General features: G+C 43.2%; 1 protein-coding gene and 2 pseudogenes across 3 annotated transcripts in view; 1 reads left to right on the forward strand and 2 right to left on the reverse strand.

Moving 5' to 3' along the window:
- Positions 1–5,248: 5,248 nt before the first annotated feature.
- Positions 5,249–10,021, reverse strand: LOC105732504 (programmed cell death protein 7-like; annotated as a pseudogene).
- The window catches only part of LILRB3 (leukocyte immunoglobulin like receptor B3), a 31,996-nt gene continuing 28,258 nt past the window's right edge, over positions 9,916–13,653 (forward strand). For all 3 annotated transcript variants that reach the window (XM_064380870.1, XM_021666505.2, XM_064380873.1), the window contains exon 1: positions 9,916–10,311. The gene's annotated coding sequence lies outside the window, so the exon portion shown is untranslated. The remainder of the gene's footprint in view (positions 10,312–13,653) is intronic.
- On the reverse strand, positions 12,390–12,862 carry LOC105732518 (ATP-dependent zinc metalloprotease YME1L1-like; annotated as a pseudogene).

Raw genomic sequence — 13,653 nt, forward strand, 5'->3', positions numbered from 1 at the left:
ACTCTACTTCCATGAGTTGGCCTGGCGCATTCCACACATAAGTGAGATCATGGAGTAGGTGACTTCCTGTGCCTTCTTTATTCCACCTAGCGTGATGTCCCCTAGGCTCATCTATGTTGTCACAAATGAAACAATTTCCTTCCTCTAGAAGGCCGAATAGTCTTTTGCTGTGTATATACTGGGCACTTCATTTTCTGTATCCATTCACCTGCTGATGGACACTTGGGTGGATTCCATGTCTTAGTTATTGTGACTGATGCTGTAGTGAGCATGGGAGTGTGGGCATCTCTTCAACATTCTGATTTCATTTCCTTAAGGTACACATCCAGCAGTGACATTGTTGAAACATATGGCAGTTCTAATCATTAACTTCTGAAAAACATCTGTAGTATTTTTGTGATCATTGTACTCACATTACCACTAGCAGAGTGCAATGATTCTATTTTTTCCACATTCTCATCAACACTTGTTACTCTACTCTTTCTTTTTTTGACATGGAGTCTCGCTCCATCACCCAGGCTGGAGTGCAGTGGTATGATCTCATCTCACTGCAACCTCCGCCTCCCAGGTTCAAGCAATTCTCCTGTCTCAGCCTCCCGAGTAGCTGGGACTACAGGTGCCTGCCACCCCAGCTAATTTTCTTATATTTTTAGTAGAGACAGGGTTTCACCTTGTTGGTCAGGCTAGTCTCGAACTCCTCACCTCAGATGATCCACCCGCCTCAGCCTCCCAAAGTGCTGGGATTACAGGCGTGAGCCACGTGCCCAGACTACTCTTTTTCATAGTAACCATCCTAACAGATGTGAAGTTATAGCTTATTAAAGTTTATATGTATGTATGTATATACATATATGTATACATCCAAATGTATGCATACATACATATGCATCCAAATGTATATATACAAACATGTATATATATGCACATACATATGTACATATAAATGCATGTGTATATATGTATTCATATGTATACACGTGTAAAAAGTAAAATTTTGCAGTGAGATATCACTTCACAGCTGTTAGATTGGCTATTTTCAAAATGATGAAAGGTAACTGTTGGGGAGGATGGAGAGAAAAGAAAATCCTTGCATACCATTGGTGGACATGTAAGTTAATACAGCCATTTTGGAAAACAGTATGGAAGCTCCTCAAAAAACTAAAAGTGCGACCACCATATAATCCAGAAATCTCACTTTGTATATACACAGAGGAAATGAAATCGGCACACAGAAGAGATGTCCACACTCCTAAGTTCATGCAGCACTATTCATGATTACCAAGTTATAAAAACGATCTATATTTTTGAAAAAGGATTCATTTCTCCTCTCCCTGTAGAGAAAACAGGTTCTAATTACACATTAGCTGAACTCTGAGTACTCACCCATGTATGAGTATCTAGTAGGGCACATGGGCATGTGTGTGTGTGTGTTTCAGTAAGTGGTTTTCCCATTCTGAGTACTCATCCATGTATGTATCTAGGAGGGTGCATGTGCACGTGTGTGTGTGTGTGTGTGTGTTTCAGTAAGTGGTTTTCCCATTCTTAGTACTCATCCATGTACGTAACTATGAGGATGCATGTGCACATGTGTGTGTTTCAGTATGTGGTTTTCCCATTTTTCCTCCCTCAAGGATGCCACATTATACATTTTGGATTCTCTGTTCTTCCAACTAAATTACATCATTTAGAATTGCTTTCACTGAGTGTGACAACATTAAAATATTTTTTAAATTGTGACTCTGGAAATACCTTCCTTTCCCTTTCACTCTCTACCAAGTTTGTGAAAAAAAATAATTTTTATTTGTATTTTAAGTTCTGGGGTATATGTGCAGGATCTGCAGGTTTGTTACACAAGTAAACATGTGCCATGGTGGTTTGCTGCACATATCAGTCCATCACCTAGGTATGAAGCCCAGCATGCATTAGCTGTTTATCCTAATGCTTTCCCCTTCCTGCCCTGCCCTCCTCCATCAGGCCTCAGTGTGTGTAGTTCCCCGCCCTGTGTCCATAGGATCTCATTGTTCAGCTCCCACCTATAAGTGAGAACATGCAGTGTCTGGTTTTCTGTTCCTGTGTTGGTTTGCTGAGGATAATGGCTCCCAGCTCCATCCATGGCCTGGTCAAAGGCATGATCTCGTTTCTTTTTATGGCTGCATAGTATTCCATGGTGTATATGTACCACATTTTCTTTAACCAGTCTATCGTTGATGAGCATTTGGGCTGATTCCATGTCTTTGCTATTATGAATAGTGCTGCAATAAACATGTGCATTCATATTTGTAATAAAATAATTTTTATTCCTTTGGGTATATACCCAGGTATTGCTGTGTCAAATGGTATTTCTGGTTCTAGATCTTTGAGGCATCACCACAGAATCTTCCACAATGGTTAAACTAATTTACATGCCCATCAACAGTGTAAAAGCGTTGCTATTTCTCTGCAACCTCACCAGCCTGTTTTTTCCTGACTTTTTAATAATCGCCATTCTGACTGATATGAGTTGGTAACCCATTGTGGTTTTGACTTGCATTTCTCTAATGACCAGTGATGTTGAGCTTTTTTTCATGTTTCTTGGCTGCATGAATGTCTTCTTTTGAGATGTATCTGTTCATGTTCCTTGCCCACTTATTAATGAGGTTGTTTTATTCTTGTAAATTTGTTAAGTTCCTTGTAGATTCTGGATGTTAGACCTTTGTCAGATGGACACATTGCAAAAATTTTCTCCCATACTGTAGGTTGTCTGTTTGCTCTGACGATGGTTTCTTTTACTTTTCAGTTTAATTTGATCCCATTTGTCAATTTTAGTTTTTGTTGCAATTGCTTTTGTTGATGTGGTCATGAAATCTTTGCCTGTGTCTATGTCCTGAATTATATTAAATAAAGCATAATGAAATATATGTAGAAGGGAAAGTACATGTAACGGTGAAGGCGTCTACTGAAACCTGACAGAGTGGGTTTAATGTGAGACAAGCTGCCAACAGGTCGTTTACCTTTGTCTTTGAGAATTTAGGTTAATATAGAATTCTTCACTCACCATGAATTTCTGAAGGCATTTCTTTACTATCTCCTGGTGTTGAATTTGCTGTTGGAAGGTCCAATCCCAATGAGCATGCAAATCCATTGAAAATAATTTGCATTGTTATGAAGAAATAATTTTATGATTTTTTTGTTTGTTTACAGGCCAGATCTCTTTGTATTTTTTAATGACCTGAAAATTATATAATACAAAAATAACATTTTAAAACCCACAATTCAGGCCAGACACAGTGGCTCATGCCTGTAATCTCAGCACTTTGGGAAGCCAAGGCAGGCAGATCACTTGAGGTCAGGAGTTCGAGACCAGCCTGGTCAACATGGCGAAACCGTCTCTACTAAAAATACAAAAATTAGCTGGGCGTGGTGTCACACACCTATAATCCCAGATACTTGGGAGGCTGAGACAGGAGAATTGCTTGAACCCAGGAGGCAGAGGTTGCAGTGAGTGAAGATCACACCATTGCACTCTAGCCTGGGTGACACAGTGAGACTCTGTCAAAATAAAAAATACAAAACCCACAATTCAGCCTAGAATTAGTTTATTAAATTTACATTTGATATTTTTGCTTAGGATTGGTTTGGCATTCATGCTCTGTTTTGGTTCCATATGAATTTTAGGATTGTTTTTTCTAATTCTATGAAAAATGATGTTGGCATTTTGATGGGGATTGCATTGAATCTGAAGATTACTTTGGGTAGTATGATCATTTTCATAATATTGATTCTTGCAATCCATGAGCATTGGATATGTTTCCATTTGTTTGTGTCATCTACAGTTTCTTTCAGCAGTGTTTTGTTGTTCTTCTTGTAAAGATCTTTCACCTCCTTGCTTTGGTATATTCTTGGGTATTTTTAATTTTTTGCAACTGTTGTACAAGGGATTGAGTTTTCCAGCAACTTAAATGGAACTGCAGGTCACTATTCATGACACCACACCCAGCTAATTTTTTTTACAGATGACGTTTTGCCATGTTGCCCAGGCTGGTCTTGAATTCCTGGCCTCGAGTGACCCGCCTGCCTTGACCTCTCAAAGTGCTGTGAAGTGCAGGCATGAGCCACAGCGCCCGGCCAATCATAGCACTTTTGATCATTAGGACGATTCCTCCTTCTTGTCATTCTTAGACACTCGCCCCCAACAGGCCTTATCTGTCAAAGAGGATTTCTACCAGGGCTGTGTTACAGCTTGAAAAGGGGAGATGGTTCCACCTGCCAGTGTCACATAAGTCTGCTCAGGGCTTTGCTCAGCAACGGAGGGTCCAATGTGAGCCTCAGACTCGCATGTGGGACAGACACTGATGTCTGATAATGCTGCAGTGAATCTGTTTCACACACACATGGAGGCGGCGGCCTGGGGCTGACCATGGACCTGAGTCTAAAGTAGAGATATTCCAGTGCCATCCACAAACACAGGGGATGAGGAGCCACAGCTTCTGTCCTTCATTTGAAATCCTGACACTTCCCTGTCTGTGGGGTCCCTGGGCCTGGGGCTCTCTTCTTTCTCACACAGAGGTCAAAACTTCCCCCCTTAGTCACCCCTTGACATTGCGAGTCACCAGCAGCCACTCAGCTCTGGTCTCTGCTGCTTCTTAAGGTTTCCGGCCTGTGTCAGGAAGTTTCATTTCTCATTTCTTCATCGTATCATGGCTACATATTTCAGAAACTTTGTAAGTAGGTTTTATCAGTGTTTGGAGGAGATGTGGGCTGTTGCGCACATAAGTTGTTCACCATGACTGTGCAGTCCAACAGCAGGATCCACTCATGTTTCAACCCCTCAGGTCTTAACCTGGTCTGGAAAAGTACCACAATTGAGGTCCTCCCATGACCCAGGCACAACTGGCCCCCAAAACCACTCAGGAGGGGATTTATGACAACAGGCCGCAAATGAGGAAACTGAAGCTCAGAGATGGAACATACTGCCCAAGGTCATGCAGGCAGGGATAAAGGTCAGCAATTCAGAAAATAAAATTGATTCCCTATCCCACGACAAAATCAAAGCTCAAGACTAAGTACTTGTTCCCAAACTCTTCAATTCAGACTGAGATGCAGGAGAATGCCCAAGGAAACAGTATTAGGGATGGGGGGGACATCGATGAGGCAGGAATGATTCAGAGGTTACTTTTAAGGGAGGTGGAGGTGAACACTATTAAAAAATGGGGGAAAAAAGGGAAGTATAAAAAGGAAACTGAAAGGAACAAAACCCATACTCTAAAGATAAAAAGAAGAGTGAGCATTTCTTTATTTCTCCTTTTTTCTCATTGCCACCTGCAGCCCAACTTGAATTTCATAGCCAGATGTGAGATACGTCTCTGCTTATCCAAGTCTGTCCTGCAGCATGGACCTGCAACTTCCCCGAAGCATCTCCAGGGCTGGAGAGATGACTGCCTTGGCAAGGATCCCGCAATGCTGTTTTGATGGACAGCCTAAAGGAGAGAAGAACCCATGGGGAGGTTCTGAGAAGAACAAGCACCTAGTAACCCTCACTTAGACAGGACAGACTCAGAAAGGTGCTGGGTCTATTGGCTCCTACGTCTTGACCCTTGATGAGATGAGGACAGATGAAGCAAATAGCAGAAAAAAATCAGGGAGACACCATTTCTGTCTGAAATGTATGAAGAGAGCCTGGTGGCTGCCCCCAGCCCCATCTATAAGGAAATGAGAGCCAGGCTCCCAGAGAGGGCATTTCCCCTTCCTGTGGGGCTGCTGATGGGACAACCTCAAGATGAAGAATTCAGCTTCCCAGTAGATTTACTCCATCCAGGCACTGTAGCCTCATCCATCTGCACAGCCAGGGGCTGTGGGAAGCAACGCTATGACTCCCACTCTCAAAACCCTGATCTGTCTTGGTAAAATTCACAGAAGAAGACAGGAGACTACAGCCTGGGAGGAATTCCACCTCACAACTTGGTCTGGATCAATTAGGAGACCCCAGAGTTTCACAGAGATCCCAAGGTGGGGAGGATCTGCCCAGGGTTCAGAAGGCAAATCTCTCACAGGAAACTCCATGACCCCCTCCCTAATGCTGCACCTGTGCCTCAGTGGGATTTGGAGAAGATGCCTTAGATTAGAGGGTATTGTGTCTTTCACCAACAAAACCATACAAAAAAACACCTGGACATTTCACATCAGTGGATAAAGCATATCTTGTGCCAAATCAAGACCTACCTGTAGTGAATTTTAGGGCTCACACTATAGTTACTCACCTTTAGGGAAAAGCATTCCAGGTTTGTGTCTATCTCTGTGATAAACATCTCCCTTCCTGGGTACAGATAATGGATTAAAGTAACACTAGCTGAACAGAACTATATTCACCTGATGATTATACTGAAAAATAGCCATAAAATTGTTCCCTCAAACTCCAATTCCCCTTTTGACAGTTCTCAAGATATACAAATGGCCAACAAACATGAAAAACAGGTGTGTATATATATACACACATACACAAACACAAACGTTCACATACACACACACAACATGGAATACTTCAGCCATAAAGAACAAAATAATGGCATTCACAGCAACCTACAGGCAGTTGGCGACCATTATTCTAAGCTAAATAACTCAGAAATGGAAAACAAAACATTGTATGTTCTCATAAGCAGAAGCTAAGCTATGAGGATGCAAAGGCATAAGAATCATGTAATGGACTCTGGGGACTCAGGGGAAAGGATGGGAGTGGGTGAGGGATAAAAGACTACACACTGGGTACACTACACTGCTTGGGTGATGAATGCACCAAAATCTTAAAAATCACCACCAAAGAACTTATGCATGCAACTAAACACCACCTGTTCCCCAAAAACTACTGAAACTTTAAACAATAAATAAAAATAAATTAACCACATTAACAACAGCAAAATTAACCACATTAACAACAATGGCAAAAATCCAATTCCACTTAGCATAATGTTTTCACGGTCTATGCATGTTATAGCATGTAACTGGTCTTTGTTCCTTTATATGACTGAATGATACTCCATTCTATGGATATATCACATTTTGTTTATACATTCACCAGTTGATGGACATCTGGATTGTTTTTACTCTTTAACTATTATGAATAATGACACAAAAGAACATATGTTTGGGGTTTTTACTTTTAAGAAGTTATAACCTTTTATTTTCTGAGACAGAGTCTGACTCTGTCGCCCAGGCTAGAGTGCAGTGGTGCAATCTCAGCTTACTGCAACCTCTGTTTCCTGGATTCAAGCAATTCTCGTGCCTCAGCCTCCCAGGTAGCTGGGATTACAGGTGTGCACCACGACACCTCGTTTTTTTTTTTCTTTTTTTGTATTTTAGTAGAGACAAAGTTTCACCACGTTGGCCAGGGTGGTCTTGAACTCCTGGCTTCAAGCCTTCCACCTGCCTCAGCCTCCCAAAGTGCTTGGATGATAGACATGAGCCACCACCCTGTGCCAAAAGGTTATAATCATTTAAATTCTGGTTGCAACCATGTTTACAATTCTCCACACTTAGATTAAAAAACATTGTATTTATAATCAACCTAGAACATAATTAATGCATCTTAATTAAGTTTCTACTGATGTATATAGAAGGCTAAAGGTACAATTTTTATTCACATCTAGTAGAGTAACCAACCATAAAATCATTAGTTACTTTCAGGTTAATAACTGACATTCCTCAAATGAGCTGTTTTCAATCCTCATAATTCTTTTTTTAAAAAAAATAAAATTTTTTATTTACTTTTTGGAAATATAAATAACAAAATAATTGGCAAAAACCAAACCAAAACAAATGACGTTATATGAGTGATCATCTCGAAGTACATTTATAAGTGAATATAAAAAATAAGTTTTATTATTTTTATTTGCTTTTCTGTTAGAAGCTTGAGTTGCTAAGATAATTCCACAGCTACACTGGCTCCTATGATGTGACTGAGTGAGGTTAAGGGCCCACTCCCATTAGGGAAATCTCCTTGGGGATTCTGAAAAAAACAACTAAGCCCTTAGAAACTTTAAAAAATGGGTGCTTTCATTAGGATCTTTCTAACATGGACAAAATACAGCCATTGTACATTAAAACACAATCCAATTTGGATACTCTTCAGATTTTCTAAATTCTCCACCTGATTAAGACTAGGCCACTATCTTTTCTGGCAACCCAACCTACAGCCACTGCCATCTTCCTAACTAGCAGCCCCCCAAACTGCACTAAAACTGGGATTAACAAAACCGAAGATAACACGTTTTTGACCTTTCTTCCTAGAAGTCAAAGGGCTCTTCGGATAGAAAAGGTCAGGAGGTTTTGCATCAAGCTTGCCTTCACACTCACTATTAGTGGAAGGGCTGTGAAATCTACACATCGCACACCTGTATTGAGTGTTTGAGTGTACTTAGCACCCATCACCACACAAGAAGAGTAAATTAACAAGTCACTCTGGACCAAGCCCCTCAAAACGGAGGCAAATTTGGTGAACCAAGGTCATTCACTGCCTGTGGTAATAACCTCAGTTCACCTAAGTTCTTTCCTGAAAAACCACATTAATCTCCTGATTCAAGAGGCACCTCTGGCCAGCACAGAGCAAGAAGGAAAGGATCACTTCAGGGTAGGGTAATGCACATTGAATTTAGAAGTTGTGATTTAGCCTACAGCAAAAGATGGCAGCATTGCTAGTATTTAGAGCTGGAAAGAGTATTGCCTGGACCACACTCCTGGAGCATCGTTACTAACGCAGCTGAACAGCAGTTGCTCAGATGTCGTTGCTGGGTAACGGTGGAAGGACCCATCCTTGGTGAACGAAGATGCCTTTGGGATGATCGGATGGCACCAGGCACTGATCCCAATCATGCCTGATCCGGATGAGCGCTGGCAGGGAGTGCTCAGCTTGGAGGTAAAACTGCCAGAAAGGCTCCAAGAGGTGAGCACGTGGGAACTCGTCTGGCTCCCCAAACTCGGACTGCATTTCACGTTTCTGAAGTAAAATTTTCTTTTTCTTTTCTTTCTTTTTGAATTCTCTTTTCCTCTCTATCTTTTCTCCTTCCAGCATAACTCTGAGGGCTCTCTTCAGCTTCATATAGTTCACAGCGCTTTTTCATGAGTTTTCTCAGTCGCTGAAGATGATGCTCAAAAGTCTCATCTGCTGAGGCTGCAGCCTCCTTCTTCAGTTTCCTCAACTTCTCTAAAGCCCGAAGACTGTCCACCATTCTTTTGGTATCGCTTGTTTTTTCCTCACTTCAGACAGTACGCCATCAGCGGCTGCTTGGACTTCCTGCTCTCGCTTCTTCTCCACCTCCTGCACACACTTGACCGTCCAGCGATCAATCTCCTGCTCGCGTTACAAGGCCCACGCGGCCTCTGCCTCCCGCTCGGCCTCACGTTCCCGAGTCCTCTCCAGCCTCCTCTGCGACTCCCGCCCACCACCCCCGACCCAACAGGCAGCCTGGGTCAACGGCTGTAGCCGCTCGGCCAGTTCCGTACGCCTTCGGCTTCGGCCTCGCGCAGGGATTGGATCAGGCCGTGAAGCCGCCGCACCGGGCACAAAGACCCGCGCAATGGCGCGCGCACTTCGCCAAGACTGGGCCCGGCGTGCGTGCGCGCGCTTGGTCACCGGACAGCCCGCCCCTCGCGGTGTCCAGAACACTCTGGGAACCGCCAGTCGCACAGGCGCTTGAGGGCCGCATCCCCGAGCAAGAAGGCGGGCGGCGGCGCATCAGACCAGCGCTGGCTTCGAGGCGTCGCCGGCATCGGTCCAGGGGAAGGGCCGGCACTGGGACAGCTGCGGAGGCGGTGGCACCGGGTAGAAGGTGCCAGCGCCGCCACCGCCGCCGCAGGAGGCTTCCGCGGAGGCTCGGAGCTGCAGAACCAGCGGAGGCTGAAGGAAGGGGGCGGAGGCTCCCGGAAAAGGGGCGGGCTGCTGGGGGAGACGCGGCGGTGGCGTACAACCAAAAGGAGTGGGAAGCGGTGGCTGCGGGAGCTTTGGGGGCTGCTGGCTTGGGCGGGCCTGGCCGAAGAAGGGCGGAAATGCCATGTTCACGAGGGAGAAGCTGTAGGAAGTGACAGGAATCAGTGATTACTCAGGAGAATTTTCCGGCGGAAGTGACGTCTTACAGCGCGCGCCGCCGGTAGACTCGCCCCTCCGGAAGGCTCGGTGGGTAGGTGGGCCGTCGTTCAACCCTCGATCGTTCAGTTCATAAATACTGTTCTTACTGAGCATGCTAGGTGCAGAGCTACCCCCTGCTCATACAGTGAGACTGAGAGATACAGATCTTCTCTTCTTGGAACTTCTGTCTAGTATAACACAGTAATCAAGTAATCATGGTGAGTATCTTCGAGAGGTTGGAGAGGGTTATCCTAAGGAACTGCGGCTGCAGCTGAGATAATTCCACATGGCTGAGGAGGCCTCACAATCATGGCGAAATACAGAGCGATAATTTTGCAGTGAACGACGAGAGAGCAATCCTCGTAGTTCTTTTTTTTTTTTAATTTTTTTAAATATATATTTTATTGCGTTTTAGGTTTTGGGGTACATGTGAAGAACATGAAGGATTGTTGCATAGGTACATACATGGCAATGTGGTTTGCTGACTTTCTCCCCATGTTATCCCTCACCAGCTCCCCACCCCTCGCTGTACCTCCCTTAATTCCCCCCACAGACCTCAGTGTGTGATGCTCCCCTCCCTGTATCCATGTGTTTTCATTATTCAACACCCGCCTGTGAGTGAGAACATTCGGTGTTTGATTTTCTGTTCTGGTGTCAGTTTGCTGAGAATGATGGTTTCCAGGTTCATCCGTGTCCCTACAAAGGACATGAACTCATCGTTTTTTATGGCTGCATAGTATTCCATGGTGTATATGTGCTACAGTTTCCCTGTCCAGTCTATCATCGATGGGCATTTGGGTTGGTTCCAAGTCTTTGCTATTGTAAACAGTGCTGCAATGAACATTCCTGTGCATGTGTCCTTATAATAGAACAATTTATAATCCTTTGGATATATACCCAATAATGGGATTGCTGGGTCAAATGGAATTTCTAGGTCCTTGAGGAATCGCCACACAGTCTTCCACAATGGTTGAACTAATTTACACTCCCACCAACAGTGTAAAAGTGTTCCTATTTCTCCACATCCTCTCCAGTATCTGTTGTCTCCAGATTTATTTTTATTTATTTGTTTATTTATTTTTGAGACAGAGTTTTGCTCTTGTTACCCAGGCTGGAGTGCAATGGCGCGATCTCCGCTCGCGGCAACCTCCGCCTCCTGGGTTCAGGCAATTCTCCTGCCTCAGCCTCCTGAGTAGCTGGGATTACAGGCACGCGCCACCATGCCCAGCTAATTTTTTGTATTAGTAGAGACGGGGTTTCACCATGTTGACCAGGATGGTCTCGATCTCTTGACCTCGTGATCCACCCGCCTCGGCCTCCCAAAGTGCTGGGATTACAGGCTTGAGCCACCGCTCCCGGCCGTCTCCAGATTTTTTAATGATCGCCATTCTAACTGGCGTGAGATGGTATCTCACTGTGGTTTTGATTTGCATTTCTCTAATAATCAGTGATGATGAGCATTTTTTCATATGTTTGTTGGCCTCCTATATGTCGTCTTTTGTAAAGTGTCTGTTCATATCCTTCACCCACTTTTGAATGGGCTTGTTTTTTTCTTGTAAATCTGTTTTAGTTCTTTGTAGATTCTGGATATCAACCCTTTGTCAGATGAGTAGATTGCAAAAATTTTTTCCCATTCTGTTGGTTGCCGATTCACTGTAATGATTGTTTCTTTTGCTGTGCAGAAGCTCTGGAGTTTAATTAGGTCCCATTTGTCTATTTTGGCTTTTGTTGCCAATGCTTTTGGTGTTTTAGTCATGAAGTCCTTGCCTTTGCCTGTGTCCTGAATGGTTTTGCCTAGATTTTCTTCTAGGGTTTTTATGGTGTTAGGTCTTATGTTTAAGTCTTTAATCCATCTGGAGTTAATTTTGGTGTAAGGTGTCAGGAAGGGGTCCAGTTTCTGCTTTCTGCACATGGCTAGCCGGTTTTCCCAACACCATTTATTAAACAGGAAATCCTTTCCACATTGCTTGTTTTTGTGAGGTTTGTCAAAGATCAGATGGTTGTAGATGTGTGGCGTTGCCTCCAAGGCCTGTGTTCTGTTCCATTGGTCTATGTCTCTGTTTTGGTAATTCTTTATTTTTAAAAATATATGTTTGCCATGTGATGCTAATTTGCAATAGGTGTCATAATGAGAATAACCAAAATTGGGTAAATGTGACAAAAGATTGACAAACTGTTTCACACCCTTAAATTATACTATACTACGTCAAGAATGAGGAGAAAGCATTACAAAAGACTACTGCAGTGCTTATATTCTTGCAGTAAAACCAGCAAAGCATCCATATCAAGAGAGTTCTCATCTCACTTCCAACATTTGCCCCTCAGGAACAATTTGAATGTCTGGCATCCAAAGTCTCATAGGTCAATAAAACTTCTGGTAGATTTTTATGCTCCTTTGCATGACTTTTCAAGATAAAAGTTTTACTTGTTCATATAAAAGGGTTCTCATTTCTTGTTCAGTGGCAGATTGAGTTTCTGGACTTAGTTTCTCTGTATCACTGTAGGTCATAACTCCAAGCTTTTCACTAACTCCAAATTTGGTAACTATCCACCTTGCTATTTCGGTGGCATTATCAAAATCACTGGAAGTACCAGTTGTAACATGGTAGGTTTCAAATATAAGCTCCTCTGCCACTCTCGCCCCCATACTAACATCCATTTGTGCAAGCAGCTTGACTCCAGTTCCGTTTCATCTGTCACACTGGGTAACAGGAAGACATGTCCAAGTGTTAGCCCTTGTGGCATGATTGTAGCTTTGTTGATAGGCATTTCATCCTTTGTGTAATATGCAATAATGGCAGATTCATGATATACCGTGATGGATTTGTTTTTGTTATGAATTTTTATGCTTCTTTTCTCAGGCCTCGTAAGAATTTTATCTTTGGAAAACTCAAATTTCCTCATGATAAACATTTCTTTTCCATCAACAGCTGCAAAAGGGCATATATTTGGTGTGATTTGATTTATACAAAATATCCCGAATAGACAAAGCAATAGAAACAGAAAGTAGAGGCCGGGCGCAGTGGCTCACGCCTGTAATCCCAGCACTTTGGGAGGTCGAGGCAGGTGGATCACGAGGTCAAGAGATCAAGACCATCCTGGTCAACATGATGAAACCCCATCTCTACTAAAAATACAAAGATTAGCTGGGCACGGTGGCGCGTGCCTGTAATCCCAGCCACTCGGGAGGCTGAGGCAGGAGAATTGTCTGAACCCAGGAGGCGGAGGTTGGGGTGAGCCGAGATTGCACCATTGCACTCCAGCCTGGGTAACAAGAGCGAAACTCCGTCTCAAAAAAAAAAAAGAAAGAAAGAAAAAGTAGATTAGTGATTTCTTAAGGCTGAGAGAAGAGGAGAATTAGGACTCACTAAATAAGGGGTTCTTTCTGAGGTGATGGAACTCCTGTGGAATGGGGTAGGGATGGTGATTGCACAGCATAGTGAATACACTAAAAACCATTTATTCGTAGACTAAAAAATGGTGCATTTCATATGGTGTGAGTTATATCACATAAGCAAGTAAATAAATAAATCATTTATATTCCAGTTTCTGCCCAGGTT

This window comes from Aotus nancymaae, unplaced genomic scaffold (genome assembly GCF_030222135.1).
Source record: "Aotus nancymaae isolate 86718 unplaced genomic scaffold, 86718_ANA_hifiasm-v0.15.2.pri h1tg000028l, whole genome shotgun sequence".
Taxonomy (NCBI): Eukaryota; Metazoa; Chordata; class Mammalia; order Primates; family Aotidae; genus Aotus; species Aotus nancymaae.